Below are 17,109 nucleotides of genomic sequence, written 5' to 3'. Positions count from 1 at the left end.
CATCACACACACACACAACCACAGAGACACAGACTTAAAAGTGACACACATATACACACACTTTCTCTCTCTGTCACACATATCACACACATCAAGCACACACACACACACATACATACACTGCATGCGTTTGAAAGCTAGGATAAAGATAAAGATTAGTCTCAGTTAAAGAGGATAAGAGTTAACAGAAGCCCAGGCGGAGATGTACACAACAGAAAGCCAAGTCACACCACTGTCAGCCGGAGATTTACTGTTAAAATACTGTGTTATGGCCTCCCAGGTGGCGCAGTGGTCTAGGGCACTGCATCGCAGTGCTAGCTGTGCCATCAGAGACTTTGGCCTAGCAACGTCCTGGTTAGGGAGTGTTTGGCCGGTAGGGATATCCTTGTCTCATCACGCATGACTTCTGTGGCGGGCCGGGCGCAGTGCACGCTAACCAGGTCGACAGGTGCACGGTGTTTCCTCCGACACATTGATGCGGCTGGTTTCCCGGGTTGGATGCGTGCTGTGTTAAGAAGCAGTGCGGCTTGGTTGGGTTGTGTTTCGGAGGACGCATGGCTTTCAACCTACGTCTCTCCCGAGCCCGTACGGGAGTTGTAGCGATGAGACAAGATAGTAACAACTAACAATTGGATACCACGAAATTGGGGAGAAAAGGGGTAACATAAAAATAAAATAAAAAAATACCGTGTTATATCACTTTGCTATAGGAACCTTCACCACTTAGATCACGGTAATGCCACGTACACCCACGTCAGCTCCTATTACGGTCTCAGCATAGCAGACCACAGTAGTACTCATAAGGCATCCCGTCAAAAACATGATAAAGTGTGTTTTAAGTCGAGAATAAATCTTGTTCTTCAACTAAATTCCATCAAAACTAGAAAACATTATGACAGTTATGATAATTGTTGAGTAAGATTTCATTCACCTTCCCTTTTCAGCTAAAGTAGTCGTACTGAGAAGAAGATCCCACATATATCCCAGTGATAATGATAAGTGATACTGGCAAGCTCAGTGTGAGAGATCTTCTTTTCTCTAATTCTTTACTTAAGAATGTTTCTTATTTCTTTTTCCCAAGCACCTGTAAAATTAATATGTCGATGTGCCAGTGCTTTTCATATTTAAACAAAAAATAATCTAAAAATAATATTTTGCGATGTGTGAGTGCTTTTCATATTGTGAAGTAGGCAGTCTGAAACAATATCTAAGTAATTACAATTATATACTGAGTGACTAATCTGAATCAACCTCTGTGTTTGTATCAGGTTCTGTGGAACATGTCCAGCTGCTGGCTCCGTTTGTGGCCATCAAGAACAAGGCAGTAAACCTAACAGCAGTGGTGTGGCCCGTCCACTCAAGGACCCTCACCTACTTCTGGTGGCTGGGGAACAGCAGTGAAGTAAATTGGGAACTTGTCCTGGTGCAGACACAGATCCTCTTTTGATGTTGTGTATAGTATACAGTATACTGTATGTGGATTACCAACTGTACAACATTAGCAAAGATAAACTGACACTATTCAAAAGGGGTCTTACCCTATAATGCCATATGCTGTACATGTACTGCAGTTGTGGCTGGTGTCACTGGAACTAAATCGGAGGACAGGCTTATTGTAATGGCTGAAACAGAAACCAATGGAACAGCATCGAACACACCTGGTTTTCATTTCAGTTCCATTCCATTTCAGCCATTATTATGAGCTGTCCTCCCGTCAGTAGCCTCCACTGATGTATATATGGGTTATACATGATGTCTATGGTATTAAATACATTGACCTCTTCTATTGAAGAAGACGACTATGATAGAGGTGAAGCAGTCTCTGATTTTGTATTTTGTTCAGACATCTTATTTGTATGTCAGGTTCTAAGTCTTAGGTTCTAAGTCTTAGGTTCAGGTTCTAGGTCTTATGGGGAGGATGTTTTTTGTAGGGTTTTACTCAAGTCAAAATTTCGACAACTCTAACTACTCAAGTCAGAAGTTATAACTACTCTTAGTGAGACGTTCAAGGAAAAGTTGTTACCATCTGAAATGGATTTCGTTCATGTTCTGGGGTTTTAGCTAAAGGTTTTAGGTGAAGGGATTATGACCGGATCAATGTGTGATCATCAATTTTGTCGATGTTCCCTCTTCCTCCAGCCGGTGATCGGCTTAGACGGGAACATCTTGTATACCTTCACCAGCGAGGGAATGAACACTGTTACGGTCCAAGTGTCTTCAGCCAACACCATACTGCAAGACACCAAGATGATAGCAGTCCAAGGTAAGGATCAGTACTACCTCTCTCTCTCTCTCTCTCTCTCTCTGATCTCCCTAATCAAATGATTCTACCTGATGTAATGCTAATTAACACATATAGCAGCCATCTCACTTGGTATGCAACGTTTGAGGGCACTTTACATTTGAATATGTCAGGATATATGAGAAGAGGACATTTCCCTAATTATCTAAGAAAGCACTCGTGTGATCAATCATCTCCACTCATCAAACCATGAGCATGCGCACACGCATACGCACACACTCACACACAAACATCTCTGTCAGCTTTCCCACCCATCAGAAGGCAATTAGAGGAAGGAAACAACCAGAACATAGATCAGGAGTTTAATTAACCCTTTCATGCGTGAGTTCCAAATATCTCTCAACGGTCGCCCCAGCGTGAGTTCTTTTTTTTATGCACGTGATGTTAGAACGTTCTTTCTATTCCAGAATGTGATTGTAACAGTACATTTAATCCGCGCTGCCCTCAAACCAAGGCACTGTTTTTATTTACAGGCTGTTTTTAAATGTGTCCATTTCAAATGATTTTCTAGCAAGTTTTTTATTTTCGAAGAACAGTTTGAATTGAGGTGTGTTCCACCTCATTCATTCACATAAAAGTAGTCATTTTGACTTTTGTGGACCAATTAATTTTTGGGACATTTCTGACCCGGACAAAATTCTCCAAACACTTGACAATTGTTGGTGCAGTTTAAGTCTGCAGACATTTGCTCATCTCCCATCCTGCACACGTGTTCACATGTTCCGGCTGTTGCCTGCATCACAGTCATAGTTGTTTTTTGTCAGGACCCGGTTACGAACCTGGGTCTCCGGAGTGAGAAACAGTCACTTAACCAACTGAGCCACGAATAGTCAGCAGAACCCAGAAGATGAGGCAGACACAGCAGTACTTAAGACGGTGTATTTAATAAAGTAAAAAAGGAGAAGTCCTTCAATACAAAATGGCAAATCCAAAAGGTGGTAGGTATAGCACAAAAAAAACCTCAAGAGATACTCAAAAAACAAAAACAGAATTCCACAAGAGCGTCCACCGGAATCGACAAGAATACACAGAACACTAGGGCTGGGTGCTAACATACAAACACAGAACACAGAACTGAGGGAAACTAAGGGTTTAAATACAATCAGGGAAAACGAGGCACAGGTGCAAATAATAATGGGAATCAAGGGAAAAAACATAAGGTCAAAAAGCACAATGGGGGCATCTAGTGACCAAAACCCGGAACAACCCTGGCCAAATCCTGACAGAATCCCCCCCCTAGGAACGGCTCCTGACGTTCCTACCAGCTCTCTCAGGGTGGAGGGCCCTGAACTTACGAATGAGGTCAGGGTCCAGGATGTCTTTGGCAGGAACCCAGGAGCGCTCCTCGGGACCGTAGCCTTTCCAGTCCACCAGATACTGCCAGGACCGCTGCACCCGGCGGGAATCCAGTATCCGATGGACGGTATAAGCCGGCTGGCCTCCAATGACACGAGGCGGAGGGGGAGGTCTGTCTGCCGGGACAAGGGGAAAAAACAACAGGTTTTAACAATGAAATGTGAAATGTGGGATTAATCTTAAGGGATCTGGGTAAGTGTAGGCGATAAGAAACTGGGTTAACTCTCCTGGCAACCTTGAAGGGACCGATGTATTTCTGGGACAGCTTGCGAGACTCCACCCGTAGTGGTAAGTCTCTTGTGGAGAGCCAGACTCTGGCCGGGGCGCAGGGTAGGCCCGGGACGGCGACGTCTGTTGGCTTGTTGTTGGTACCTCTGTGAGGAACGCATAAGATTAAGACGGGTCTTCCTCCACATAAGCCGACAGCGTCTGACGAACTTCAAGGCTGAAGGCACACTGACTTCTGCCTCCTGGTCCGGGAACAATGGAGGAGCATAGCCAAACTGACACTCGTGCGGGGACATACCAGTGGAGGAGGAGCGCAAGGTGTTGTGCGCGTATTCGGCCCAAACAATAAAGGATGACCATGTGGACGGGTTGTCACGAGTCATACATCGGAGGGTGGTTTCCAGCTCTTGATTCATCCTCTCTGTTTGGCCGTTGGACTCCGGATGGTACCCTGAAGATCGACTGGCAGAAGCCCCCATGAGTTGGCAGAAGGCCTTCCAAAACCTTGAGGCGAACTGGGGACCTCTGTCAGAAACCATATCTTGAGGAATGCCGAAGACTCGGAACACATGATTAATAACCAACTCAGCCGTTTCCTTGGCAGAAGGTAACTTAGTCAGAGGGACGAACCTGGCCGCCTTTGAAAACCTGTCGATTATGACTAGGATAGTAGTATTGCCATGGGATGGAGGAAGTCCAGTAATAAAGTCCAATGAGATATGGGACCAGGGTCTGTGGGGAACAGGTAAAGGGTGAAGGAGTCCTTGAGGGCGGAGGTGAGAAGATTTGCCCTGGCAGCACACGGGGCAGGCATTGACGAAAGTGGCAACGTCTTCTCTTATGGTAGGCCACCAGAACTTACGCTGGATGAACTCCAAGGTGCGACCTACGCCCGGATGACAGGTGAGGCGAGAGGAGTGCCCCCACAGAAGGACCTGAGTCCTCACTGCCTTGGGGACAAACAACCGATTGGCAGGACCTCCTTTCGGGTCCGGTTCGCTAGCTTGAGCACGTCTCACGGTATCCTCAACTTGCCACGAGATCGGAGCCACAATCTTAGCAGCAGGAAGGACAGGCATGTCCGTGTCATCTCGAATGGCAGGAGCGTAGACTCGGGACAGGGCATCCGGTTTGAGATTCTTCGACCCGGGCCGATAGGTGAGGATAAACTGGAATCGATTGAAGAAAAGAGACCATCTAGCTTGTCTAGAGTTCAACCGCTTCGCCTGCTGGATATACTCCAGATTTTTGTGGTCCGTAAGCACTTGAAACGGGTGAGAAGCCCCCTCGAGCCAGTGTCTCCATTCCTTCAATGCCATCTTAACCGCTAGGAGTTCACGATCCCCCACATCGTAGTTCCTCTCAGTCGGGGTAAGCCGGTGTGAGAAGAAAGCGCACGGATGAAGCTTCTTGTCTTCACCCCTCTGAGACAGGACAGCTCCAACACCAACCTCTGATGCGTCTACCTCCACCACAAATGGTTCATCCGTAGTCGGTAGTATCAGGATGGGTGCAGAGAGAACGCGCTGCTTGAGTCCTTGGAAGGCCGTCTCAGCTTCTCTTCCCCACAAAAACCTTGCATTGCCACCCTTGGTTAAAGCTGAGAGAGGGGCTGCCACCAAGCTGAAGTTCTTGATGAACTTGCGGTAAAAGTTTGTGAAGCCCAGGAAACGCTGAACTTCCTTAACGGATTTGGGGGTGGGCCAATCCGCTACCGCCCCTACCTTCCTGGGGTCCATTTGGACTTGACCGGGTTCCACTACAAATCCCAGGAATTGTACTCGGGATGAATGGAATTCACATTTTTCCGGCTTAACGTACAGATGGCTGTCCAGGAGGCGTTTGAGTACTTGTCTGACATGCTTAGTGTGTTCTTGAAGGGAGCTCGAAAAGATGAGGATGTCATCCAAGTAAACAAACACAAATATGTTAAGCATATCCCTAAGCACATCGTTTATGAGCGCTTGGAACACGCTGGGGCGTTGGTCAGGCCGAAGGGCATCACCAAGTATTCATAGTGACCAGTAGGCGTGTTGAAAGTGGTCTTCCACTCGTCACCAGGTCTGATCCGCACAAGATGGTATGCGTTCCGCAGGTCAAGCTTAGTGAAAACAACTGCTTCCTGGAGCAGCTCGAAGGCTGTGGCCATAAGGGGTAGCGGGTAACGGTTACGGACGGTTATGGCATTGAGTCCCCGGTAGTCGATGCAAGGACGTAATCCACCGTCTTTCTTGGCCACAAAGAAAAACCCTGCTCCCGCCGGGGAGGTGGATGGACGCATGAGGCCTGCTTCCAGAGCGTCCTTGATGTAGGTATCCATAGCAGCTCGTTCGGGTGGAGATAGGGAAAAGATCCGACCCCTGGGGGGGCAAGTGCCCGGAAACAGGTCGATGGCCCTCTGTTTGCTAAACACCAGTTTGAGGTCATGGTAACACTCGGGAACTCGGGTCAGGTCGATGGATTCTAAAGACTCGGGAGTAGAACTCGGGGAATTCTGGAAAATACAAGTAGCTTGGCACGTAGGACCCCACTGCTTGATAGTGCCCACAGACCAGTCGATGTGAGGGTTATGGCTGTGAAGCCAGGGGTATCCAAGGACGAGAGGGAACTCGGAACAGGAGATCAAATGAAAGTTCATCAATTCCTGGTGTTGTGAAACTGAAAGTCGCAAGGAGATAGTGACATGAGTGACAAGTCCAGATCCCAAAGGGCTTCCATCCAATGTAGTGACCCTCATGGGTTCACTTAGAGGTTCAGAGGGAACGCCATTCTCCTTCGCCCAGACACCATCCATGAAGTTACCTGCGGCTCCAGAGTCTACCAAGGCTTGAAGGTGAAGCTTGTGGTTGTCCCAGGAGAGGGTGACTGGAATGAGCAGACGGGAGTTGGACGGATGGGAGGAGGTTATGTTTCCCGTTACAGTTCCCCCGGTCTGTACGGGACAGAGCGTTTCCCTGGAGCCCGGGACACGTGGAACGGAAATGGCCCGGTTTGCCGCAATATAGACAGCGTCGCTCCCTCATCCGGCGGTCTCTCTCAGCCTGGGAGATGCGTCCAATCTGCATGGGTTCCGGTGGAGCCAGCGAGGATAAAGGTGGGGACTCGGAGCTGGGACTGATAGGGGCTAGAGGTCTACGGTTGAGTTCTCTCTCTCTCAGACGCTGGTCAATGCGTGAGGCCAACTTGATCAGGGACTCGAGATTGTCCGGTGGTTCCCGAGTGGCCAGTTCATCTTGGATAGTGTTTCGGAAAGGCCTTTCAGAAAGCACACCGTGAGCGCCTCGTTGTTCCAACCACTCGCTGCTGCCACCGTGCGGAACTGGATGGCATAGTCCGTCACGCTGCGCCAACCTTGGTGGAGAGTCAGGAGCTGTTTGGCTGAGTCAGAACCACTGCTTGGGCCTTGAAACACTCGTTTGAATTCCTCAGCAAAGGCAGAGTAGCTGGCACAGCAGGAACTATGGGCATCCCACACAGCAGTAGCCCAGGCCAGGGCATTTTCCGACAGCAGGGTGATGATATAAGCGATCTTAGACCGGTCGGTGGGAAACGACGAGGGTTGTAGCTCAAAGGAGAGAGAACATTGGGTGAGAAACCCTTTACAAGCACTTGGATCACCTGAGAACCGTTGGGGAGGTGGAAGACGAGGTTCAGCCAGGGGGTTAACTGCCATGGGTACGTGAATCTGAGGTACTGGGACGGGAACTGTTGCCGGGGTAAGACGATCAGATATTTGCTTAATGGAAGTCAGCATCTCCGACAGAAGATGAGAATGTCTAGCCATTAAGGCCTCTTGCTGAACCAGGGCGGCTTCGTGGCGTTGGACAGTCTCCTGGTGGTGGGACAGCATGGCAAAAAGGTCCTGGGAACTGGCTGCCTCTGGGTTCATTTTTGGCTCTGTGTTTCTGTCAGGACCCGGTTACGAACCTGGGTCTCCGGAGTGAGAAACAGTCACTTAACCAACTGAGCCACGAATAGTCAGCAGAACCCAGAAGATAAGGCAGACACAGCAGTACTTAAGACGGTGTATTTAATAAAGTAAAAAAGGAGAAGTCCTTCAATACAAAATGGCAAATCCAAAAGGTGGTAGGTATAGCACAAAAAAAACCTCAAGAGATACTCAAAAAACAAAAACAGAATTCCACAAGAGCGTCCACCGGAATCGACAAGAATAAACAGAACACTAGGGCTGGGTGCTAACATACAAACACAGAGCACAGAACTGAGGGAAACTAAGGGTTTAAATACAATCAGGGGAAACGAGGCACAGGTGCAAATAATAATGGGAATCAAGGGAAAAAACATAAGGTCAAAAAGCACAATGGGGGCATCTAGTGACCAAAACCCGGAACAACCCTGGCCAAATCCTGACATTTTTGTTACCAATAATAACTTTGGCGATGTGTGCGTTTCTATCAAAGTAAGTGCCTTATTACGTCATAATAGTTTCTGCATGTCTGTTATGTCATTTCTACTGTAGCATAATATTTTTGTGTATATTCCTTATAACCGCAGACACACGAAGTAACATTACTCATTTCATAACCTTTATTGTGTTATACTCAATGCTTCGGTAGCTGGCTACATTCTTTTATTAGCTCTGAAAAACAATGCTAATTGCGTCAGAGAAGTATTAGCATGTAGTGTATTTTGAAGCTACCCTGGCTTTATTACTCCCAAGTTGCGCAGCTGTAAGGAGCAGCGCCTCTCCTATGCTCAAATCCAGACTGCGTTTCTATCAAAGTAAGTGCCTTATTACAGTATAATTGTTTCTGTATGTCGTGTTATACCGTTTCTACTGTAGCTCACTGGGGGGAGTTCTTTACTATCCCCATGAGAAGGACTGTCACCAGGAAGATATACATTTCAGTAATTATGGTTGTCCCCCCCACTATTGGCTCTCTCTTCTCCTGTAGCTCCAAGGCATGACGATTGGTCTCTGCTATGTCTTCCACCAGCTCCTCTGTCATAAAAAAATTGAAGCACTCTGCCTCAGACGGAAATGGCAAGGGGCGTTGCACTCCAGACTGGGAGTCATCAAAGCTAACAGCAGGGCCAGGAGGGGTGAAATGGCTGGCGGCCTTCCAGCTACCACAGAACTCCTGTACTTCATCCACAGTCGGTCTGTCTCTATCACCACCAGCATCTTCAAAGGGAACTGGGACTTTGTCAGTCAACGGGTCCTCAGATTCGGGGTTCTCATGGGCTGGGGGGGGGGGGCAGCTCCTCACTGTCAGAATCTCATTCCTGACTTTCAGACTCATTGTCAGAATTTATTTAAATCTCCAGAATTTCCGCATTTGTGAGTTGTCTCCTTTTGAAAGACATTACAAATGCTACAGCTCACTAGCTACATACATAAACAACAACACTGAATGGCTCAGAGTGGGAGTGAGAGGTTACGTGATTGACTGCCTGCACGCTCCATTTGTATCAATAAATCACTACCAGAAAATGTTTTGTGTGGTAATTATTGATATATTTACTAAATTATTCTCATGTCTTTTCAATTACCGGTGATAAATCATGCATTCTGATTCTTGCATAGATTGTAATGGGCACATAGTGTGTGTGTAGAATACTTTTTTGAAGGTTGTACTGATTATGATGTGCTAAGCTAATTACAGCTATGTGTGTGGAGCCAGGTTTGTTGACATACAATGCATTCTGGGTTTCACGTAATCGTCTGTCAGACCAAAGATGCTATAACAAAATGAGGTGAGCAAGGGTTCTCTCATTTTTGAGAACTTCAGGAAGTGAATGCTGGGATGTGAACGATGGTAGACAACACACCCCTTCAACATGCATACTATAAACAGACCAAACTCATCTTGACTTCTCTTATTATCTCTGCTTTCTGTGAGGGAAAAAAGCATGGCTGCGCACTGAAACTGATCATCGTCGGATTACTTTCTTCTTCTAGAAAGTGTTTTACTCAATTATTTTGATCAACGGTGAGCTCACCTGTGATGTGATTAATTATTAGTAATTGCTATTAGCTAATTCATATTGTAGTTTGTCAGCCGAGAGTTCGAAAATTTGACCGCTTCTGTTGCCTCAATCTTTCCTCAGTTAGTCAATCTGTGTGTTATTCTTCCACTTTGCGTGGAGATTTATCCCTATAGCGTGCGACTTGTGGTCTCCCTTTGTCTTCACCAACTCCAACGTGGATTTGACATGAGGCAACTTGGGCGAGGTAGGCTGAAAGTCATTGGAGGGAGCTCAGTGTGAGGCCAGGGTGTGGCTTTGTGGGCGATAAAGTGCATTTTGTCACCTGGGATCCACATATTACGTTCATGGCAGTATAGCACCAGCCAATTGAATTGTGTTGAACTGAGGGGCTCACTCAGATCTAGAAAGCTTGAGCTATTAATTGCTAGCCTCAATAGACTGTTACAGCACCTCTTTTCATACAAAACGTTTCGTTATACAACCTTTTAGGACCTGCACACATTATACGGTATCTATTGAGTTTATGAACACTAGTTCATGTGTCATATGCTGCTCCTCATACAGTTTAATCATCCCTCCTTTCATCTCTTTCACCCTTTCTCTAAATGGAAATCATATTAAGGCCTATTCATCCATGTACTGCTAGAGTTGACTTGGGGTTCAAAACCTTGATATTGTGCAACAACCGCCATACAAAGTGTTATTAGAATTTTTGTATTCATTTATTTGTATTTTTCTGCTGTTCGCATTCAGTTCACCTTCAAGTTCAAACATATTCCATGTCAAGGTAAACAACTCCACACAATAAAGCCAAGATGAGAAGGGGCATCAACATCGCAATTATAGTCAAGGTCCATTAAACTGCAATGTTGCCGTACTGCAGTACAGCTCTATGACTTTTGCTCCTAGGCTGATTCCAATCCACCGCCTAATAGAGGTTTGAATGGGGAGTTCAGTAATATAGGCTATTTTAAGTTATTTGAGAAGTCATTCCTTCTGTTTTTTCCAGCGTTTTCTTTCCTCCAACCTGCGGAACATGGAAGATGGCCGAAGGTTCCCTCTCAGGTTCAAGACAGTGACTTTTGGCAAATTCAGATATTTTAGTATGTTTCGCGGAAGCCCCCCCTGGTTTCACCACCAGCTGTTAATGCACCTCTCAGTGTGGTGCAAGAGGTTAACATGTCCTCTTTTTTCCCAAGAGAGTGCACTTCTTCTGTGGTGGGCAAATGGCATCCCTTTCTCTCCCCCCATTCCTTTCCTGGGTGACGACTGTACGTTACCTCACAGAATAAAATCATAGGTATAGGTGAATCATCATAACCTATTTATAACAACATTGTTGGAAATAATGCACTATGGAAGGAGTTATGAAGATAGAATAACCCAATATCGTCAAGTTCTCGACGAATGAAAACAGAAACCACTTCATGGTGTTTTTACAATTGTAATTTGTAATTGACAACTGTTTCATCTTATTTATTTAGCTTTGCATACAGTAAGATTGTGAGGAAGCCACTCCAAAAATGTTTGCTGTTTAAATATTAAAGCGACAAGATTACAGCCCTGGAGAGGTGGTTTCTCAGCCAAATTTTGGCATGGACAAAATTCTCTCAAACGCTCACTCATCTGACTGTCTCACTCACCTACTTTCCTCCCTCATCCCAGATCTTATTTTCACTTCAGCCAATGAGTTTGGGGAACATAAAATGCCAGGTTTACTCAAGAAGGCTTTTTAGACTAATTAGTAATCGCAAAGAGAACAAACATAGTCTAAGTGTCTTGATTTTTACAGGGGCTAACTGCATCCTATCCCCTTCCCCCTACCATTCCTTCTATACCTCTTTCCCCTCATTGCAAGTCATTCCTTTTCTCTCTATTTGTCCACTACTTTACTACTCAAATAGTGATTTTAAGGCATGATAATTGATGTGCTTCAAGTGTATGTGACTTGCCTACTACGCCACTCTATTGTCCGCCGATAGCCCCGTAGAGAACCTATAAAACATTTGTGGCTTTTAAAATGGACACTTATTGCTGGTTGGAACTCGTGCCTCGCTGCTAATCTAAAGTGGATGAAGGCCATTATAAAGCAAAACATTTAGTAGTAGCTATTTTGAAGACGTGCTTTCCCCATCAAGACATAAATACACTTTCGCGATAACATGGAGAATGAGATTGGGTTGAGAAAAGGGTAACATTTTATTTGACACCTAGGGTCATAACACATGACACGGTCATAACCATGTCATAGTAGGTCATAACAGAAAAAACAACAAACGGTCATTATGTGGTCAGAACATGGTCATGGCACATATAATTAGACCTGTTGTGACATATTACGTTATGGCCGGTTATGACATCCACATAAGAGTGTCAAATCCCACAAAACCTACCACACAAAGCAAATCATTCCATTACACCGTAGCCAACTTGTAAACAGTATGTTTATGTTATATTACATTTTCTAGTGTCATGAAGTGTATCTTCTTAGTCCATGTAAAGTCAAACAGGATGGTCATAATACTTCATGACAGTGTGTTTTATTCTGTGAGTTATTCGTAAATCGATGAAAATAAAGTAACTTCAAGAACATCAAAGTATTTAACTTCTGAATTGTATTATTTATTCAAATTTGTTTTTTCCTTTCCCTTGGATGCAGCAGATGAACAGAATGCTACAATGCAGTGACGCCACTAAAGAAAGCTAAAAACATAAACAACACACCAATTATAGTGTATTATGGCAACATCAAACACTTTCACACATTCTCAAATACGTATTAATCCCGTTTTCTCAACAAAAATACATTCTAAACTATCTCTCAGCTATTCATGTAGCTAGCTACTTAAATGTTAGCAACCATCGAGTTATAGTAGTGTTTGTTTAGCTAAGGTTAGCTTCCCTACCACTAAATATGGTGGTGTTCAAAACAACTAATGTGCTGTTGTTGCATCAACAATGCATCTGACTGACTCTCTATATAATAGTGCTACTTGTACAAATTAATTCTAAAAGAGTTTTGTGAGTTAAATGTATGAAAAACCCATGGACAACTAACAACAACTAGCTAGCTATGGTAGGCTAGCTAATGTTAACAGTTAGCACACTAAGTATACATGTATATAATGTTGTGAACAAACAAACTTTGATTCCAAAATATAGAATTGTTTTGCTGTTGTAAGAGGAATAATATAAGCCATATTCGTCTATCACGTAAGTGACCATATGTCAGTCATAAGTTCCAAAGAGGGTATTTTGTCCTTCTCCTGCATTCAACCCAGTCATCAGCAACAGAGCATTGGGCGAGGCACATGTTTTACATCAATGTGAGCACAATTACAATGGTAGAAAAATGTTATTTATCATACTATTATTGCAAGTAGAATGGATTGGTTTGCCTTCTGTGGTAGTTGACTCACCTACATAGATGTCATAACCAGACATAACATATTTTAATATACAGTACCAGTCAAACGTTTGGACACACCTACTCATTTAAGGGTTTTCTATATATTTTTTGACTATTTTCTACATTGTAGAATAATAGTAAAGATATCAAAACTATGAAAAAACATATATGGAAACACGTAGTCACCAAAAAAGTGTTAAACAAATCAAAATGTATTTGACATATTAGATCCTTCAAAGTAGCCACCCATTAATCGGATTGGCCGATTAATTAGGGCCAATTTCAAGTTTTCATAACAATCAGTAATCATCATTTTTGGACACCGGTTATAGCCGATTACATTGCACTCCACGAGGAGACTGCGTGGCAGGCTAACTACCTGTTATGCGAGTGCAGCAAGGAGCCAAGGTAAGGTGCTAGCTATCCTTAAACTTATCTTATAAAAAACAATCAATCTTAATATAATCAGTAGTTAACTACACATGGCTGATAATATTACTAGTTTATCTAGCTTGTCCTGCGTTGCATATAATGGATGTGGTGCCTGTTAATTTATCATTGAATCACAGCCTACTTCGTCAAACGGGGGATGATTTAACAAAAGCACATTTGCAAAAAAAGCACAATCGTTGCACGAATGTACCTAACCATAAACATCAATGCCTTTCTTAAAATCATAACAGAAGTATATATGTTTAAACCTGCATATTTAGTTAAAATAAATTCATGTTAGCAAGCAATATTAACTAGGTGTCACGCCCTGACCATAGAGAGCCCTTGGTTCTCTATGGTGTAGTAGGTCAGGGCGTGACTAGGGGGTGATCTAGTATATCTATTTCTATGTTGGTGCTAATGTGGTTCCCAATTAGAGGCAGCAATATATAGGCCACCCGTTAGATAAAATATGGAACGGTTCCGTATTTCACTGAAAGAATAAACGTTTTGTTTTCAAAATGATAGTTTACAGATTTTACCATATTAATGACCTAAGGCTCATATTTATGTGTGTTATTATATTATAATTAAGTCTATGATTTGATAGAGCAGTCTGACTGAGCGGTGGTAGGCAGCAGCAGGCTCGTAAGCATTCATTCAAACAGCACTTTCCTGTGTTCGCCAGCAGCTCTTCGCAATGCTTCAAGCGTTGCGCTGTTTATGACTTCAAGCCTATTAACTCCTGAGATTTGGCTGGCAATACTAAAGTGTCTATTAGAACATCCAATAGTCAAACGTATATGAAATACAAATGGTATAGAGAGAAATAGTCCTATAACAACGACAACCTAAAACTTCCTACCTGGGAATATTGAAGACTCGTGTTAAAAGGAACCACCAGCTTTCATATGTTCTCACGTTCTGAACAAGGAACTTAAACGTTAGCTTTTTTACATGGCACATATTGCACTTTTACTTAACTCCTCCAACACTTTGTTTTTGTATTATTTAAACCAAATTGAGCATGTTTCATTATTTATTTGAGACTGAATTGATTTGATTGATGTATTATATTAAATAAAATAAAGGTGTTCCTTGTTCATTCAGTATTGTTTTAATTATCATTATTCCAAATATATATATATATATATATAAAAATATATATATAAAAAAAAATGTATATGTATATGAAGGGTATGGGGCAACAGAAGATGAACAGCAGAGGGGCTAATAATCTTGGCGATGGGAAATGGGCTGTTGAACCAGGGGGAGAGTGTGTAAGATTCCACCCGGTGGGTATAGCCATACCTTCTGCCCGAGACGATGGCAATCCGCCATTGACACCTGGATGTGGTTTTGAGGAGGTCCAACTGGGCTCTCCTCCAGGTGCGACGACAGCGGCGGACAAACATCTGGGCAGAAGGTACACCAACCTTTTCCTCCTGCTCAGGGAAGAGCGGGGGCTGATACCCCAGGGAACAGTCAATCGGAGATAGGCCCGTGGCAGAGCAGGGAATGGTGATGTGTGCATACTCGACCCACACCAGCTGCTGGCTCCAGGAGGTGGGTTTGGTGGAGACCAGGTATGGCAGAGTAGTCTCAAGATTCTGGTTGGCTCGCTCCAACTGGCCATTGGACTAGGGGTGGAACCCAGAGGACAAGCTGGCCGACAACCCAATGAATGCGTAGAACGCCTTCCAACACCATCTTCACAAAGGGGGCGATAGAAGTTGACGAACCCCAGGACGCATTGCAGTTGTACCCTGGAAGTAGGCTGGGGCTAATCCACCACCGCTCTCACCTTCCCGGGATCCATTTGCACACTCCTAGTGGCGATGATAAAACCCAGAAAAGGGATTGTGGAATGATGGAACTCGCACTTCTCTGCTTAAAAAGCAAGATGTTACTTATAGGAAGAGATCAACTTTTTTTAATGATGTCCTTGACTTGTGCATGTTATTACTAAGGACGAGATGTATGTGTTGTAGATAAGCAAGTATTGTAAATAGTTATTTTCTATTCATTGAAAGAGCTCAGTCATTTTTACATACAGTATATATACAGACTCGCATATTCTTCATTTGGTTAATTTATGGCTATACAATGTATCTGACTTGTACAAAGGGTTTAACTGTTAAAGATGGGCATCATTTTCTAAATATCAAACCAGGTTAACACAACGCCACCCCTGCTTGAAATTAAATAAAACACATCATTGGTGGTCATTTTTACCTGCATCTCCAGGTTAAACTGTTTGTAACAGACGACACTAGCCATAAACATCATGGGATTATTTCTAATGTTTGCCCTTTGAATGTAACGAGAAAAGAGGAATCAACCATTTATGATCCGTGGATATCATTTTTGTCTGACTCATCAAGATGATCCCACATTGTTGTCGATGTCAAATTGTTATTACTGATGAGTATATTGTACAAGGCCCATCAGCGTGTCAAGGACAAGTATCTTGGGGGTATTTTGCAGTTTGATAGTTTATCAAGTCCTTTCTATTCATAGAGTGCTCTATCTCTGTAAAGCATATCAACTCTCATAGAGTTTCATGGTAATCTCCTCAAACATTATCTCTCAAACAATATCTCCATACAAAGACAGAATAAATCAACTTTGTGTTGACTTTCCACTCATCTGATAAGGTGTCTGGAGTAAAAACTACGCGATACAATGATTTTAAACCACCATCCCATCCATATGAGTCTTATCAAATTATCCCACTGTCAACACATTTCATCAGCTTCATTTAGAAGTTAGAAACAAACTGAGTCAAGTTCCACCACTTGAATTCCCAAGTGTAGTGAAATACTGTACACACAACAGTGTACATGCTAGCAAGTAGCTAGTTTCCCCCACTACACTGCTGTGCAATGCAGTCCTCCGAAAGCTGTCATCAGCAAGAGTAGGAGCAGGAGTTTCAGTCAGCCAGCAGCTTGAAGGCACGGACAGGTCCCCTGGCAGCAGGTGTAGCCAGTCTGGAGGTAAGCGGAGATGGATGGATGGTTAAGCACCGAATGCACCATGCCGAGCTATCCCACATTGCCGTGCCTGCAGTCGGCATGTGATGACACACAGGAGAGTGAGAGGAGAGTAGGACGGGGATGTTTAGAGAATGTTGCAGAAGGAAAGTGTTCCCCATGATCGTGTACATCAGTGTGTTCAGTAGTAAAGGAAAGGGGTGGAGCTTCTGTGTCTGTAGTCCCTTGTTACATTGTAACGAGTGTGGAGTTACATTTTAATAGGAGTGTTATCGCAGTTGTCAAAGCAAGTTGTTGCAGTAGCGACAATCTAACGTTGTTATGATGCATGAAGCTCCATCCACAGAGGCATTCTTCCTGACAGGACATAACAAAGCAACACTTTGTTTTGTTGAACGATAATTGCATCATCCTCACTCATCTGACTGTCCATATTT

The sequence above is a fragment of the Oncorhynchus masou genome, chromosome 4 (genome assembly GCF_036934945.1).
Source record: "Oncorhynchus masou masou isolate Uvic2021 chromosome 4, UVic_Omas_1.1, whole genome shotgun sequence".
Taxonomy (NCBI): domain Eukaryota; kingdom Metazoa; phylum Chordata; class Actinopteri; order Salmoniformes; family Salmonidae; genus Oncorhynchus; species Oncorhynchus masou.
The sequence above is the reverse complement of the archived record's forward strand: the minus strand, read 5'-3'. Positions refer to the sequence as shown.